Below are 18305 nucleotides of genomic sequence, written 5' to 3' on the forward strand. Positions count from 1 at the left end.
TAACACAGGCTGCCCCTTTCCTGGGACTGCATTTCTTACTGAACAACATCTTCACAAATTAAATCTCTGCCCACAATTCCTGTGCACACACAGACTCATGCTATGTTTTTTGGAACAAAACAGTGTCCCTGAATAGTACCAAATTACTGTTACTGCCTGACACATTTCCCATATCATTTACAGAAGCAGAAAACAGCACATGTCCTAACAGCTCCTTAAGACCATGACCATGTGTTACAGGGTGAGTGATTAGACTAGATCAATTTAAATGAGGCCTTGGTGACGTTGAATGTGTTTGCATTACACATTGCTATCTGAAACAGCACACAGAGCTGAGTACTACACATGAGAGTGTTGGAGAAGCTGCTGCGTGTGTGCCAAGAGTGTGTTTCTGAAGACTGTGTATTGTCTGGTGCAAGACAGATGAGCAAAGAGACTTCCAGAACTGCATGAAGACTACAGGGATGTATGTTACAGTGCATGTGTGCTAAGGGATAATTTGTGTAAACACAACAGGCTGCCCCTTTCCTGGGACTGCATTTCTTACTGAACAACATCTTCACAAATTAAATCTCTGCCCACAATTCCTGTGCGCACACAGACTCATGCCATCATTTTACACACATAACACAGGCTGCCCCTTTCCTGGGACTGCATTTCTTACTGAACAACATCTTCACAAATTAAATCTCTGCCCACAATTCCTGTGCACACACAGACTCATGCTATGTTTTTTGGAACAAAACAGTGTCCCTGAATAGTACCAAATTACTGTTACTGCCTGACACATTTCCCATATCATTTACAGAAGCAGAAAACAGCACATGTCCTAACAGCTCCTTAAGACCATGACCATGTGTTACAGGGTGAGTGATTAGACTAGATCAATTTAAATGAGGCCTTGGTGACGTTGAATGTGTTTGCATTACACATTGCTATCTGAAACAGCACACAGAGCTGAGTACTACACATGAGAGTGTTGGAGAAGCTGCTGCGTGTGTGCCAAGAGTGTGTTTCTGAAGACTGTGTATTGTCTGGTGCAAGACAGATGAGCAAAGAGACTTCCAGAACTGCATGAAGACTACAGGGATGTATGTTACAGTGCATGTGTGCTAAGGGATAATTTGTGTAAACACAACAGGCTGCCCCTTTCCTGGGACTGCATTTCTTACTGAACAACATCTTCACAAATTAAATCTCTGCCCACAATTCCTGTGTGCACACAGACTCATGCCACCATTGTAGGCACATAACACAGGCTGTCCCTTTCCTGGGACTGCATTTCTTACTGAACAACATCTTCACAAATTAAATCTCTGCCCACAATTCCTGTGCGCACACAGACTCATGCTATGTTTTTTGGAACAAAAGAGTGTCCCTGAATAGTACCAAATTACTGTTACTGCCTGACACATTTCCCATATCATTTACAGAAGCAGAAAACAGCACATGTCCTAACAGCTCCTTAAGACCATGACCATGTGTTACAGGGTGAGTGATTAGACTAGAGCAATTTAAATGAGGCCTTGGTGACGTTGAATGTGTTTGCATTACACATTGCTATCTGAAACAGCACACAGAGCTGAGTACTACACATGAGAGTGTTGGAGAAGATGCTGCGTGTGTGCCAAGAGTGTGTTTCTGAAGACTGTGTATTGTCTGGTGCAAGACAGATGAGCAAAGAGACTTCCAGAACTGCATGAAGACTACAGGGATGTATGTTACAGTGCATGTGTGCTAAGGGATAATTTGTGTAAACACAACAGGCTGCCCCTTTCCTGGGACTGCATTTCTTACTGAACAACATCTTCACAAATTAAATCTCTGCCCACAATTCCTGTGCGCACACAGACTCATGCCATCATTTTACACACATAACACAGGCTGCCCCTTTCCTGGGACTGCATTTCTTACTGAACAACAACTTCATATATTAAATCTCTGCCCACATTTCCTGTGTGCACACAGAGTCATGCCATCATTTTAGGCACATAACACAGGCTGCCCCTTTCCTGGGACTGCATTTCTTACTGAACAACATCTTCACAAATTAAATCTCTGCCCACAATTCCTGTGCGCACACTGACTCATGCCATCATTTTAAGCACATAACACAGGCTGCCCCTTTCCTGGGACTGCATTTCTTACTGAACAACAACTTCACAAATTAAATCTCAGACAACAATTCCTATATACACACAGACTCATGCTGTGTTGGTAGGCACAAAACACAGGCTGCCCCTTTCCTGGGTTATCAATTCTAACAGAACTAATGCTTTTTTCAAATGTGCTGCCATTTTCCTCTCTTTTCTTTCAAAGTGATTTCTGCTAAATGCTAACCATCTCAATTAAAAAGAAGCTGTCCTTTTCTTTCAACTGCAAGTCTTACTTTTCAACAGCAACACAAATGTAATCTCTGTCAACAATTCTTCTCTGCACACAGACTCATGGTTTGATGGTAGGCACAAAACAGTATTCCTCATTGTTACCAGTACACATTATCTTATGGTGAAAACATACTCCATAATATTTTACATATTCAAAACAGTTAAATATCTCCCAAAACAGAAAATGTAAATCACAACTTTAAACAAATAATGACAATTCTTTTTTTTATATCTAAATTAACCACAAACACCCCCTCTCAAACTCATAACTCACCTTTAAAATTAGTTAGTTGTGAAAGAAATGTGGCAGTCACACAGCAGTTTATCAGACCAGAATCTCTGAGCTGAACACCTCTCTCCTCTCAGCAGAACCAGTTAATGGCACAGTTTCCCTCTCTTTTTTCACACATATACATGTTAATTTCAAATCTCAGTGCTTCCCACATTTTTTCAAATGAAATCACACATTTCTATTGGTTGAAAACTTCAACCCCTTTCCAAATGTACCCTTCCCCCTACTTGACTTCTGCCTGCTACCATAGCAACAGGTCATGGAACACAGGTGTGAGCAGAGAGGTCAGAAGTTCAGCAGACAATGTTTCATTTCCAAGAGCAAGAGTGCTTGACTTTTCAAACCTAACAGCAAATCCAAACTAATGTTCTTTGTTCACACATTTTTCTGAACCAATACAATATATGCTTTTTAAAATTTAAACATACAGCCTAGTTTTTAGTGTAGAATGGTTTGAAACAGCCAATGAGTTCTTTTTATAAAAAAAAGTATGGGTGCCCCCATTTTTCAACTGTCTTTCATTTCTTTTTGCCTTTCTAATGAAAGACACCTCCTGAGTGCATCCAGATCTCCTTTGAAGATGTTCACAGTGTGGATTGTAGGTCACAGCTATGTCTTCTGGAGTGAAAAATTTGCAGAAAAAAGAGGTATGGTGAGAGACCTTGCTTTGCCAAATGTAGACATTAAATGGATTGGTCAGAGAGGGTTAAAGTGGCACCAATTAATGCCTTTGGTGAAAACCTTTCTACATCTCCCACAGCCTAACCTTATTATTGTGCACTGTGGTGGAAATGACCTAGGCACTTTAACTGGGGTAGGTCTGGAAATGCTTATTAAGGACACCTTTGTGCAATTGATGTCACTTTTTCCACAAACTGCCTTTGTATATTCTAACATATGCCAAAGGCAAAAGTGGAACTGGTCCAACCAATTTTGTCCGCAGATTGACAAAGCAAGGAAGCACGTCAACAAATCTATTTCTGCTTTCCTCAGAGACTATGGTATGGGTTCTATATACCACAACAACTTGTGTTACAACATGCAAGACAGTTATAGAGGAGATGGTGTACACTTCACTGATGAAGGCAACAGAGTCTTCCTCTTGAACTTTAGACTCTGCATCGGTACTTACTTGTAGGTACCAAAAAACACACAATAAACACAAGGGCTCTTTTTAGAGCCACCTTATATCTGAACACTTAAATGCGATTTTTTATTATTTTTTTAAAAACGTTTTTTTTCGGGTGCGCGCACTCGGCGATATTTTTTTTCAAAATATAAATCTTTTTTTTTGCCCTACAAGGTCCTACTGTGACCCCCTTACAATGCCTAGTGGGTCAATATCTCCCCACTCTGCCCCCTTTTCAAGTTCTCCCCCTTTGTTTATCACCCCCTCGTTATGCGAGAGACAAAATGGAGGCCGCCGCTTCCTGATTTCCACCGATTCGAATGTTTACTGACATCTAACAACCAATCAGAAGTGCGCTCGCGATCGGCAAGGTGCGCGCACAGGACTTGCTCAGTGCGTGCACGGTACGCGCGTACAGATATATATATTGATTTAAATGCTAATTTCTCAGGAAATACTGAACAGATTTACACCAAACCTGCAAAAGGCACTTCATGGACCTTATGGCTACCTCTCTGCCAAATTTCACATAATTCTGTTCAGCCGTTCGGGCTGTAGCTGCGACTAAAGTCCCTATGGAAAAATGCTCGGGGAAAACGTGTTTTGGGACCCCCCTTTTTTCTCAGCCCCCGCTTGACGAATCCCCCCGAAACTTTCAGGGTAGGAGCTGAGCGGAGCGCCCCATTAGTTTTAAAAATTTCGTCGACCGGCGCCAAAGTTATTCAAAATAGAATTTTGAGATTTCCTATGGAAACACGGTCCTAACTATAACTACCTACTGGCGACCGCCAGTAGGTAATATATTACCTACTGGCGGTCGCCAGTAGGTAGTTATAGTTAGGACCACGTTTCCATAGGAAATCCGCAACATTCTATTTTGAATAACTTTTGCGCCGGTCGACGAATCCTCGCGAATTTTTCAAAATAGGTGGGGCGCTACGCTCCGCTCCTACCCTGAAAGTCTCGGGGGGATTCGTCAAGCGGGGGCTGAGATAAAAGGGGGGTCCCACAACGCATTTTTCCCATGCATTTTTCCATAGGACCTTTAGACACAGCTACAGCCCGAACGGCTGAACAGAATTACTTGAAATTTGGCAGAGAGGTAGTCCTCAGGTTAAGGAAGTGCCTTTTGTAGGTTTGGTGTAAATCTGTTCAGTATATTCTGAGAAAATAGCCTTTAAATCAATATATATATCTGAGCCAGCTTACGGTGCGCTTACGGTGCGCTTACCGTATGCGTACGGTGACGTGCGCGAGCACGATTCTGATTGGCTCTTAGATCTTAGTAAACATTCGATTCGGCCGAATCCAGGAAGCGGCGGCCGCCATTTTCTCTCTCGCACTCTGAGTGGGGCAGCATAAATGAAGCCCAAAAATGTGTAAAGGGGCAGTTTATTGAGATAATATTCACCCAGCAGTGATATACGGGCCCCCAAACAACCCCCAAGGCCAAAAAAAAAATATTTATTTTTTTCGAAAAATCGCCGATTAAGCTTACCGTACGCGTACGGTAAAAATTGGTTTAAAAAAAAAAAATTATCCACACTCTCCCCACCCCAAGTGCAAATGGTGCCCTAAGGGCACCATTTGTGCATGGCATATCAAACAAATGAAAATAATAAACAAAACATTTCACAACGATGCGCATAATATGTCCCCCATGTACGCACGGTGCGCGAAGCGCGTCGTGCGTACATGGCCCATCCCGCATAATGTGGGCACGCGGTGCGCGCAGCGCACCGCGTGACCACCGTGTGTGCATGGCACTAACTGCGTAAAGTGGGCGCGCGGTGCGCGAAGCGCACCGCGTGCTCACTGTGCGCGCACGGTGCGTGAAGCGCACCGTGCGCGCACGGAACGAACTGCGTTAACTGGGCGCGCACGCCACGAATGGCGTAAAGTAAGTTAGCATTTAAAAAACCGTACAAATTCACTGAAAAAAACATAGGTTTCACACACGTTATAGTTAGGAATTAGCATTTAAAAAACCTTGCAAATTCACTGAAAAAACCATAGGTTTCACACATGTTATAGTTAGCTGTACATTTTACTGATAAAAAACCAATGAAATTCCCCGTTATAGTTACTGTAGGCAACTATAACTCACGCGACCGTAATCCTCTGCTGATGACATATGTGTCTTTATGAAAAAATAATATTTGTAATATATGTATAGCTAAAATTTAATGGAAGAAGACATGGGCAAATAAGTGTCTAAATACAGTATTAGCATCAGCAGAGGATTACGGTCGCGTGAGTTATAGTTGCCTACAGTAACTATAACGGGGGAATTTCATTGGTTTTTTATCAGTAAAATATACAGCTAACTATAACATGTGTGAAACCTATGGTTTTTTCAGTGAATATATATATATATATATATATATCTCCAAGAAAAACTCCTACTCCACAAAGAAGAGGCACATACTCGAGGCGTGTAGGTATATGGCTTATTTCATATTTGTCAGGACTCCCACGACCCCGCAAAGAAAGAGAGACGCGTTTCGCCTGCACAGCAGGCTTTATCAATCGAATTGGCGCCATGCATTTTAAGGTGTATATATAGCCCTCCCCTTCCTTAAAACACCAGTAGATATAGAAAATGGACTGTGCATTCAGACCATCGCTGGTAAATACTTATTATCCCCACACATATATTCAGTGCACGTGCAAACCACACAGATGAGTACACATAATATATATATATATATATTCACTGAAAAAACCAAAGGTTTCAGGGGCGTTATAGTTAGCTGGACATTTCCCTCATACAAAACCCTAGAAATTCCCCTGTTATAGTTAGTTCAGCTAACTATAACTCGCGCCCCCGCAATGCACTTCTGATGACGTCACATATTACATCACTCATGACATGGTCAGTGACATCACTGATGACATCACTGATGACATCTCAAATGACATCACTGATGATGACCACGTTTGGAGGTGGTGCATGCCAGTTTACAACATCAACTGCTGCGGCTCTTGTAGCAGACCACACCAGAACACAGAGACACACTTACCGCACTTCCTGTACACGGACATGTCCGAGACACCCCGTTCCCCTGGCTGGATAGGCACACCCCTGCACTGACCTGTGAAGCCCAGACCAGCACATGCCAGTAGTGCATGCAGGAGGATGCGTGCGTAGCTACACATCCAGGCTCACTGCCAACGCTGAGGTGACAGCACACTGTGATGTTGCAGGGCTCGTGCCTATCATGCTAAGACAATGACCACAGGGACACACTTACTAAGATGTGGGTTTGGGGGGCATTGGCGGTCCTAGACTTGTTGAGATGAGTCTTCTGTCCCTCATGGGTATCCCTGTATCATGCTCATTGACTCTATGGTACCTGTGGGTGTTCTGGTGTGGCTCTTGACTGTGTTCCCTTTCATGGTGCAGGTAGTTGTCCTGCTTAACACCAGCAGAAAGCAGGTGTAAAATCCCTGGTGTTAACGTGTCTTATCGCCGGAATTTGTTTTGCATTGCAATTGGTGTGAAAGTTGTGATGGGATTTTTTTCGTGTGCAGAACAATATACGAACTGAGCAGTGTATCTCATCAAGATCCAGCACCTGACGCACTATTCCCAATCAATATAAATACAATGAGATTTCTTAAAAGATTTTGTGTGTACACTGTAACTGCAGCCAATACCTCAGTGCAATTCAATACAGGATTTTAGTATTTAGAATAAATCGGAAAGGTGCACCTCGTGTCTTTTTGCACGGGAACGGCTACTCTCCATTTCATTATCAGCACTTTAACGGAAGTAAAGTTGAGATAAATCTAACACACTATTCAGAAGTTAGTGCAAACTGCAGATATCACCAGTATTCCAGCAATAAGTCCCCCAAAATGTAACACCATGGTGGACTCCATCAAATAACAGTAATAAGAACAGGAAAGAGTCACACAGCAGTTAAGAGAACAACCAAAAACGTTATTAATTTGTTTTTCAAACTTGATTTTTTATAATAATAAATATATAAACGAAAAACTATTTTCAAACTTGATTTTTTTATTAACATATATATGAACAATAAACTAATAAACAAAATGTAACAACAATAATAAAAAACAACAAGGCGGAACACTACTGTGGGGACAATGGATGTCGACCACAGACCTGGAAAATAAGAAAGATTGTTAAAAAAACAACAACATGGTATTCTCAACAAAATACCACAAGAAACAAATCACAGATATATAAAATGCATACAGCTAACAAAATGTTATAAGTTTAACTTACAAAAACTGTAAATGTTGCCGCTTTAAAATATTTACCGAATCTGAAGAAAATGTTTTGCAGAAGGCACCACACAAACAACGTGTTTCTTCAGTGGTGAGGACATTTTTTACTTTTTCCAAGGAGCAAACAAAGACCAATGCCACCTTCGTCACTCGCAAGATTTGCCAATGAGTTCTGTTACGAGGAGATCCTAACAAAAAATACTCGTGCGGCACAGCAAGTATGATGAAACACCTAAGGACCCTTCATCCAAACAATCTTGCATGAGAAGAGTGCAAACAGATGAGAAACACTCCTGTTCTGTATCTGTAAAAAAGAATCACAAATAAATGTATATTAATAACTTTCAAATTTATACTATTCCATTACTGTACAAACACATTTATATAAAAACTGACTATGAAACTATAGCCCTGAACTACAAGTGAGACGATCATTAAAACACTACATACATAGTGCATACAACTTTGAAGCAGTTCATGCCCTAAAGCCTACCTCACTAAAACACTACATGCTAACTGACTAAATGATTACAGTAGTATAAGGAGACACACTTGGTGACTCACAGGGTGTTTGCTAGAAGAGTATGAATACTAACTAGGGAATAGAAGGTGTGAAACACAACTGTGTAGGTGATTAGAGGACTGCATCCATACTGCATAGGCATTTAAAGCAGTCCATGTGCTAAGGCCTGGCTCACTGCATGACTAGTTGGGTACTGACTGAATGATTATCGTACAGCAAGGAGAGTGCCTAGGTGAATTTATAAGTGCTAGGCTTTTCGCACAGAGAATAGATTAGTACTTGGTACTGAATGGGTCACTAGAGGAGTGCAAAGGCAGTGACAAGCGCTGGACTGTATGGATACTGACTAGGAAATTGAAAGTGTGAAAGACAAGTGTCTAGGTGGTTAGAAGACTGCATGCATAGTGCATAGGGGTTTGAAGCAGTCCATGTGCTAAGGCCTGGCTCAGTGTATGAATACTTAGGCACGGACTGAATGAGTAGAGTACTGCAAAGATAGTATCTTGGTGAATTTATAAGTGTTTGGGTTTTGGCACAGTGAATGGATTAGTACATGGTGCTGAATGGGTCACTAGAGGACTGCAAAGAGAGTCACAGGGTATTTCCTGGAAGTGTATGGATACTGACTAGGGAATTGAAGGTGTGAAAGACAATTGTGTAGGTGGTTAGAGGACTGCATACATTATTATTATTATTATTATTATTAGTGAGTTTTATAACGCGCCTGGTTACCCTTGGGCATCCCCGCGCTCATCCAGAAAGAAACGCCATGACATGAGGCCCGGTATTAAGCAGGAAACAGGTGAGTTTTTAACAACTTGCGGAAGCGGAGGAAATTTGATTCCAAGCGTAAGTGCAGTGGAAGGGAATTCCACAGAATGGCCACATTGATGGAAAACCTTCTACCCCCAGTTCTTGCCTTCCTAACTCTCATGACCTGCAGCAGATGTTGATGCTCTGAACGAAGGGGACGAGAGGCCTTATAAGGTTGCACCATATCCCGAAGGATAGGAGGGCCTTTCCCCTGCAAGATTTTATGGGCCATACAGAGTACCTTAAATTTCACCCTCTCCCTATCGGGAAGCCAGTGCAGCGCCTTCAGCGCAGGACGAGCAGACTGACGCCTGGGGAGATCCATCAGGAGCCTGGCGGCCGCGTTCTGCACTTGCTGTAATTTATTTAGGGTGGACTCTGGGGCCCCCAGAAACAGCGCATTACTGAAGTCCAGCCGGGAGATGATAAGTCCCTGAACAAGTAACCTCCTAGAAACCACTGGGAGGAGAGGTAAAATCTTACGGGCTGAACGGAGCAGACCAAAACACACGCCTGCGGTCTTTTTAGCGTGAGTCTTAAAGGTAAGGTCCTGCTCCAACCACACCCCCAGACTCTTGATCTCCTGTTTGGGGGTGGGAGCCGCTCCCAGGCAACTAGACCAGCTACTCGGAGACAGGGTAGGAGGGGAATTCCCCAATATCATCAATTCCGTTTTGGAGCCGTTAAGCTTGAGTGCTGAGCTGCACATCCACTTGAAGATCTTATCCAAGCAGGTATGCAGCTGATCGGGATGGTAAGATGACTGGGGGAGGCCTACCACCAGCTGAGTATCATCAGCATAGCTGATAATCTTGATACCCAGGGGCAGTATCTCATTCTCCAGGGGAGCCATATAAATGTTTAATAAGGTGGGGCTCAGCGATGAGCCCTGTGGCACACCACACTGGAGAGAAACCGATGAAGATTTCGTATGGCCTTCCCACACCTCAAACGTTCGGCCAGCCAAAAAGGAAGAGAACCACTTCAGGGCCAGCCCGGAGACCCCCACCCCCGACAGTCGTTGGAGAAGCACTTGATGATCCACAGTGTCAAATGCCGCACTGAGGTCAAGGAGGATCACTGCCACTGATCCCCCTGTGTCCAGAATGCTCCTGGCATTCTCCACGACTGCCAACAGGGCAGTATCGGTCCCCTGACCGGGACGAAAACCCGTTTGGGAATCACCCAAAAGGGAGTTGGACTCCAGGAAGCCCGAGAGGCGCCGATTGACCAACTTCTCCGCTACCTTGCTAAAGCCGGGGAGCAGGGAGATAGGCCTGAAGCTGGCAAGGTCAGCGGGGTCCAAGTTAGGCTTCTTTAAGAGAGCCTTGACAACCGCTCCCTTCCAGCTCGGGGGCACTATTCCTTGGGCAAAGGATAAATTTATCAAATCCGTCACTGGACCACCGATGATAGAGGCCACCTGCTTAAGATATTTCATTGGTGCAGGGTCTTTAGGCGAACCACTTTTCATGGTCGTCAAAACTGTGAGAACTTCTTCCTCAGTGACCGATCCAAAGGAGGCCAACTCCGCTGTCCGCGCCCTGGACAGAAACTCCAACTTACCATCAGAGGACGTCTCCTCGTCTAACCGAGGGAGTGATGAAAGGATGTTATCTATTTTAGTTTTAAAGAAGGAGGCAAGTTCGGAGCATTTCCCAAGAGGGTCAGCATGGAGGACTGGAGGTTCGGGGGCTTTTAGAAGTTCCTTGATAACCCTAAACGATTCTTTTGAGGAGTTGGCCGCCGAGCCTATTCTCTCCTCAAAAAATACAGATTTAGCCACCCGAATAGCGGATTTATAAGTGCTTAGAGCCGCCCGGTATTCTCTCCGGATTGCTTCGCTCCAATCTTTCCTCCAAGATCGTTCCAATCTCTTGCAACCCCTTCTCAAAGTTCTCAACTCTGATGTGTACCAGGGCGCCGATCCCACTCTCTTACCCATAGAGAGTTGTTTCTTCTTAGGGAGGAGAGAATCAAGCGAGTTGGTCAGCCAGATATTTAGCCTCTCATCGGCGACTAACGGATTAGACCCAAGGGAAGGCCGGGACGCCTCCAAATGGGCCGCCCAGGTATCTACTGAGAGTCTCGACCAAGCTCTTTCCACCGTGTATACCCTGGGAGCCGATATAACTGGAACATCAAACTGCCACTGGGCAGGCACCATAAAATGGTCCGTCCAAGGCAGAGCCAGCGCTGAAAAAGCCTTGAGGCAGACCGAGTTCGAAAATATGGGATCCAACTAGTGGCCCTTCCTGTGTGTGGCACCGGAATTAGCCAAGTTAATCCCCAAGGCTTGAAGATCACTTTGTAGGTCTACTCCCAAGGAGTTGTAAGAATCATCAAAGTGGATGTTAAAGTCACCCAGGGCGATAAAATTGCCAGTGGAAGAGGCAAGAAGCGCCGCTGATTCCAAAAAGGAATTAGAAAAATTTCCCATGGGCCCAGGGGGACGGTAAATCAGAAGGCCTGTCAAAGACGCCGTGGGTGACAGTCGAAGAGAGAACTGACAACTCTCGCAGTCACTCATCCCTCCGTCCTGCACCTTACAGACTAACGAATCCCTATAAAGGATGGCAAGCCCTCCTCCCCTCCCCACAGGCCTATCCAGGTGTGCCATTAGAAAACCGGAAGGGAGAGCTCTGACTATGTCAGGACCCGAACAGGAAGAGATCCAGGTCTCGGTTAAAAATAGTACATCCAACTTATGGTCCAATACAAGGGAATTCATTTCTGTGGCATGACTAGGTACAGACCTGCAATTCAGCACAGAATTATCAACGGACATACACCGACCCCCACTACATGTCCCACAAGGCAGGAACGGTAGATCGCCCTCATTGACATACCTACAAGGTACGGGATTCGTGAGCCGCCAGGACATAAGTTCTTCCCTCCTGTACCCAATACGAGTGTGGCCCGGTTCCCCAGGTGCGGGCATAGCAGCCAGCCCTGAGCCCGTCCGGGCCCGGACGGGCACAGACGGGCTGAACTCTGGCGTAACTCCGGCGTCAGTCTGGCGTCCCTGCTGCGCGTGACCGCTGCGTGTAAGCATAGCTGCCTAAGTAGTCTCCAGCCAAGGTGGAGAGAGGACTTGCTGGCGCGCTGGGACCCACTCACCCAAGATGGCCGCCGCGAGTCAGGGGCGAAGGATCCGCAAAACGCGGTGAGATACAACAATTAAGGTGCAGGTGTGATGGCAGAGGTGGGGGTATGCGTGGCCAGGCAAAGAGGACCAAAGGAAATTCTAAAGGTATTTCCTAATTAAAATCCCAAAACGAGTGATTAAAAAACAGACGCTGCCGCAAAACAAGCGCTGCATGAATAACGTTCGCGCTGGACATAGAGGATAAGGGTTTGAAGCAGTCCATATACTAAGGCCTGGGTCACTGGATGAGTACTTGGGTACTGACTGAATGATTAGAGTATTGCAAGGAGAGTGCCTGGGTGAATTTATTAGGATTTGGCGCTGTGAATGGATAAGTACATGATGCTGAATGGGTCACTAGAGGAGTGCAATGGCAGTGACAGGGTGTTTGCTGCAAGTGAACGGATACTGACTGGGGAATTGAAGGTGTGAAAGACAAGTGTGTAGGTGGTTAGAGGACTGCATGCATAGTGGATATGGGTTTGATGTAGTCCACGTGCTAAGAACTGGCTCAGTGCATGAATACTTAGGCAGTGACTGAATCATTAGAGTACTGGAAAGAGAGTGTCTAGGTGAATTTATAAGTGTTTGAGTATTGGCACAGTCAATGGATTAGTACATGCTGTTGAATGGGTCTCTAGAGGACTGCAAAGGAAGTGACAGGATGATTCCTGGAAGTGTATGGATACTGACTAGGGAATTGAAGGTGTAAAAGACAAGTGTATAGTATGTCAGAACACTTTTATTTGAAGCAATCTATTTGGTACTTAGAAACTGACTAAATAATCAGACTACTTCTAGGACAGTGCTTAGGTAAAACTTTTAAATGTTCAGTTCTGCCACAGTGAACAGAATAGTACATGGTACTGCACCTTAGTGTCAAATCCTGACTCATTTTATAAATGCATAAGCAAAGACTAGCTTCTAATGCTACTAAAACTTGACAACATGAGAGGTTTTAAATTAGTTATCTGTCAGCAAATACACGATGTTACCAAATGCTTCTCTCACAGTGGTTCTCAAATGCACACAGACTCACAGTGTAATTCTAGACAACAACCACTATACCTAGGCGTTTAACAAAAATCATTCACTACTGTGGAAATGGTAAGCGAACTGCACACAAGCTTCATATTTCATGACTGCACTTTTGTGTCAATGCCTGACTCATTTAATCAACCCACAAGCAAAGACTGGCTTCTAATGCTACTAAAACTTGACAACCTGACTGGTTTTAAAACACTTATCTGTCAGCAAATACATGATATTACCAAATGCTAGTCTCACAATCCTTACCCAAATGCACACAGACTCACAGTGTGATTTTAGACAAGCAACACTATCCTAGGAGTTTACCAAAACTCATTCACTAGTCTGGAAGGGTTAATGGTACTGCACACAATCTACATATTTAAGTACAGCACATCAGTGTCAAAGCATGACTCATTTAATCAACATATAAGCAAAGACTGGACTCTAATGCTACTAAAACTTCTCAACATGATAGGTTTTAAAACAGTTATCTGTCAGCAAATACATGATGTTACCAATTGATTCTCTCACAGTGATCCCAAATACAAACTAACTCACAGTATGATTCTAGACAAGCACCACTATCCCTATGAGCTTACCAAAACTCATTCACTACAGTGCAAGTGGTAAGGGAACTGCACACAATCTACATATTTCACAACTGCAATTTACTGTCAATGCCTGACTCATATAATGAAAGCATAAGCCATAACTGTCTTCTAATGCTACTAAAACTTAACAACATGACATTTTTTACAACACTTATCTGTCAGCAAATACACGATGTTACCAAACACTTCTCTCACAGTGGTTCCCAAATACGCACAGACTCACAGTGTGATTCTAGACAAACAACACTATCCCTAGCAGCTTACCAAAACTCATTCACTACAGTGGAAGTGGTAAGGGAACTGCACACAATCTACACATTTCACGACTGCACTTTAGTGGCAATGCCTGACTCATTTAATCAACGCATAAGCAATGACTGGCTTCTAATGCTACTAAAACTTGACAACATGACAAGTTTTAAAACAGTTTTCTGTCACCAAATCACCAAATACACAATGTTACCAAACGCTTCTTTCACAGTGGTTCCCAAATGCACAAAGACTCACAGTGTGATTCTAGACAAGCACCAGTATCCCTAGGAGTTTACCAAAACTCATTCACAACACTGGAAGTGATAAGGGAACTGCACACAATCTACATATTTCACGACTGCTCTTTAGTGTCAATGCCTGACTCATTTAATCAACACATAAGCAAAGACTGGTTTCTAATGCTACTAAAACTTGACAACATGACAGGTTTTAAAACAGTTTTCTCTCAGCAAATACAAGATGTTACCAAACGCTTCTCTCACAGTGGTTCCCAAATGCACAAAGACTCACAGTGTGATTCTAGACAAGCACCAGTATTCCTAGGAGTTTACCAAAACTCATTCACTACACTGGAAGTGATAAGGGAACTGCACACAATCTACATATTTCACGACTGCACTTTAGTGTCAATGCCTGACTCATTTAATCAACACATAATCAACGCATAAGCAATGACTGGCTTCTAATGCTACTAAAACTTGACAACATGACAGGTTTTAAAACAGTTTTCTCTCAGCAAATACACGATGTTACCAAACGCTTCTCTCACAGTGGTTCCCAAATGCACAAAGACTCACAGTGTGATTCTAGACAAGCATTGGTATCCCTAGGAGTTTACCAAAACTCATTCACAACACTGGAAGTGATAAGGGAACTGCACACAATCTACATATTTCACGACTGCTCTTTAGTGTCAATGCCTGACTCATTTAATCAACACATAAGCAAAGACTGGCTTCTAATGCTACTAAAACTTGACAACCTGACTGGTTTTAAAACAGTTTTCTCTCAGCAAATACACAATGTTACCAAACGCTTCTCTCACAGTGGTTCCCAAATGCACACAGACTCACTGTGTGATTCTAGACAAACAACACTATCCCTTGCACTATATGAAAACACATTTCTTCATCTAGAAGTAGTACTACATTTTAGTATAGAAACATAACATAACTCATTTCACAAATTCATAAACAATGACTGGTTTCTAATTCTACCAAAATATAAAAACTGCACAGTTATCTCTCTACAAACACATGAAAAACACAAATGCCAATCACAGAAAGGTTTCTACATGCACACACATTGTAGAGAAAAAAAGTACTCTCTAAACTTTAGCAGGAAAAATACATTAGTCTGATTAAAATCAAAATAGTCCATATACATTCCCTCACAATTAAATAACTCATCTTTCAAGTTCTTTTGTAGATTAAGGAGTATATCAATCACTCACCATATTTTCTTTTACATAATCTCTTCACTGTGCAGCTCTCAGCAAAAGCAAAGAATGGAAAAGTTTCCCTTTCATTTTCCACACATATACATGTAAACATCAAATCACAATCCTTCGCACATAAACTCAAAAGCACACACACATTATATTAGTTAAACATTTCAACCCTTTCCAACTGAAATACATTTCAACCCTTCCCCCAATCTGCCTTCTGCCTGTTACCATAGAAACAGGTCATGGAACACTGCACTGAGCTCACAGGTCACAAGTTCAGCACACAATGTTCCTAAACAAGACAGGAAGTGTGCTTGACTTTTCAACATATCAGCTTATCATATATAATGTTCCTTACAATCTGTTTTTGTTAACTAATAACAATCATACCTTTAAAAAACTAAAATATACACCCTACCTTTCAGTGTAGAAAGTTGGTATACAACCAATGATTTCTTGTCGTTTTTCAAAAAAACGTTGCCGTGGATCCGCGCACCCACTGCGAGAAAATCCGTGCATCCAACGCGATAGGAGGCGCATTTTGCCGCTTTTTTCTTTTTTTTAAAAAGGGTGGCCCCAGGGGGTCCTTCTGGGACCCCCTAAGCACCTCTAGAGGGTCAGAGTATTCCCACTCTGCCCCCTTGATATGTTTTACGCACTTATTCCCCTTGCTTCTTCAGCCTCGCTTCTACCGAGGCAGAAAATGGCCGCCAATAGTTCCTGGTTTCGAATGTAGAGAGACGCTCGACAGCCAATTAGCATTCAGCGCGCGATCGGGAGGGCGCGCGCTCGGTTCGGGGAGGGTTCGCGTACGGTGCGGGTAGGGTCCGCGGATCCTCCGCGGCCATAGATATCACTAACTTTTTTACCCTAATTTTCTCAGGAACTACTGAACAGATTCACACCAAATATGCAAAAGGCACGAGTCCGAACTGAGGACTACCTCTTTGCCAAATTTGGTGTCATTCCGTTCAGCGGTTCGGGCTGTAGCTGCGACAACAGATCCTATGGGAAATTGCATGGGGGAAAACGCGTTTTGGGACCCCCCTTTTTTCATGGTCCCCGCTTGACGAATCACCACGAAACTTTCAGGGTAGGAGCGGAGCTGGCCAAAAGTTGGGAGAATTTCGCGAAGATTTGTCAATCGGCGCCAAAGAAATTCCCAATAGAATGTTGCGGATTTCCTATGGAAAATAGGTCCTAACTATAACTATCTACTGGTGAGTTGTTGAAACGCGTAACGAGCAATAAATTAGCTTCTTCATAAGCATTTTTCTTCGAGTGTGCATGTTATTGGAGATTCGAATACGAGATATATATATATATATATATATATATATAAATATATATATATATATATATATTATCTACTGTCGCCAGTAGATAGTTATAGTTAGGACCCTGTTTCCATAGGAAATCGGCAACATTCTATTTGGAATAACTTTGGCGCCGGTCGACGAATCCTCGCGAAATTTTCAAAATAGGTGGGACGCTATGCTCCGCTCCTACCCTGAAAGTCTCGGGGGGATTCGTCAAGCGGGGGCTGAGAAACAAGGGGGGTCCCAAAACGCGTTTTTCCCATGCATTTTTCCATAGGACCTTTAGACACAGCTACAGCCCGAACGGCTGAACAGAGTTACTTGAAATTTGGCAGAGAGGTAGTCCTCAGGTCAAGGAAGTGCCTTTTGTAGGTTTGGTGTAAATCTGTTCAGTATATCCTGAGAAAATAGCATTTAAATCAATATATATATCTATGGCAGCTTACGGTGCGCTTACCGTGCGCTTACGGTAAGCTTACCGTACGCGTACGGTGCCGTGCGCGAGCGCGATTCTGATTGGCTGTTAGATCTAAGTAAACATTCGAATCGGTCGAAACCAGGAAGTGGTGGCCGCCATTTTCTCTCTCGCACTCTGAGTGGGGCAGCAAAAACAAAGGCAAAAAACATCTAAAGGGGCAGTGTATTCAGTTCCTAACCACCTAGCATTGATGAAGGTGTCCCCAAAGAACCCCCAAGGCCCAAAATTCAATTATTTTTTTTTTCGAAAAATCGCCGATTACGCTTACCGTACGCGTACGGTAAAAATTATTAAAAAAAAAAAAACTATCCACACTATCCCCAACCCTGTGTGCAAATAGTGCCCGAAGGGCACTATTTGTGCATGGCATATCTATATATAAAATCAAAATATAAAAGATTACCTTTCACAACGAAGCGCATAATATGTCTTCCATGTGCGCACGGTGCGCGAAGCGCATCGTGCCTACATGGCCCATCCCGCGTAACGTGGGCACGCGGTGCGCGCAGCGCACCGCATGACCACCGTGCGTGCACGGCACTAACTGCGTAAAGTGGGCGCGCGGTGCGCGAAGCACACCGCGTGCTCACTGTGCG

This window comes from Triturus cristatus, chromosome 4_2 (genome assembly GCF_964204655.1).
Source record: "Triturus cristatus chromosome 4_2, aTriCri1.1, whole genome shotgun sequence".
Classification (NCBI taxonomy): domain Eukaryota; kingdom Metazoa; phylum Chordata; class Amphibia; order Caudata; family Salamandridae; genus Triturus; species Triturus cristatus.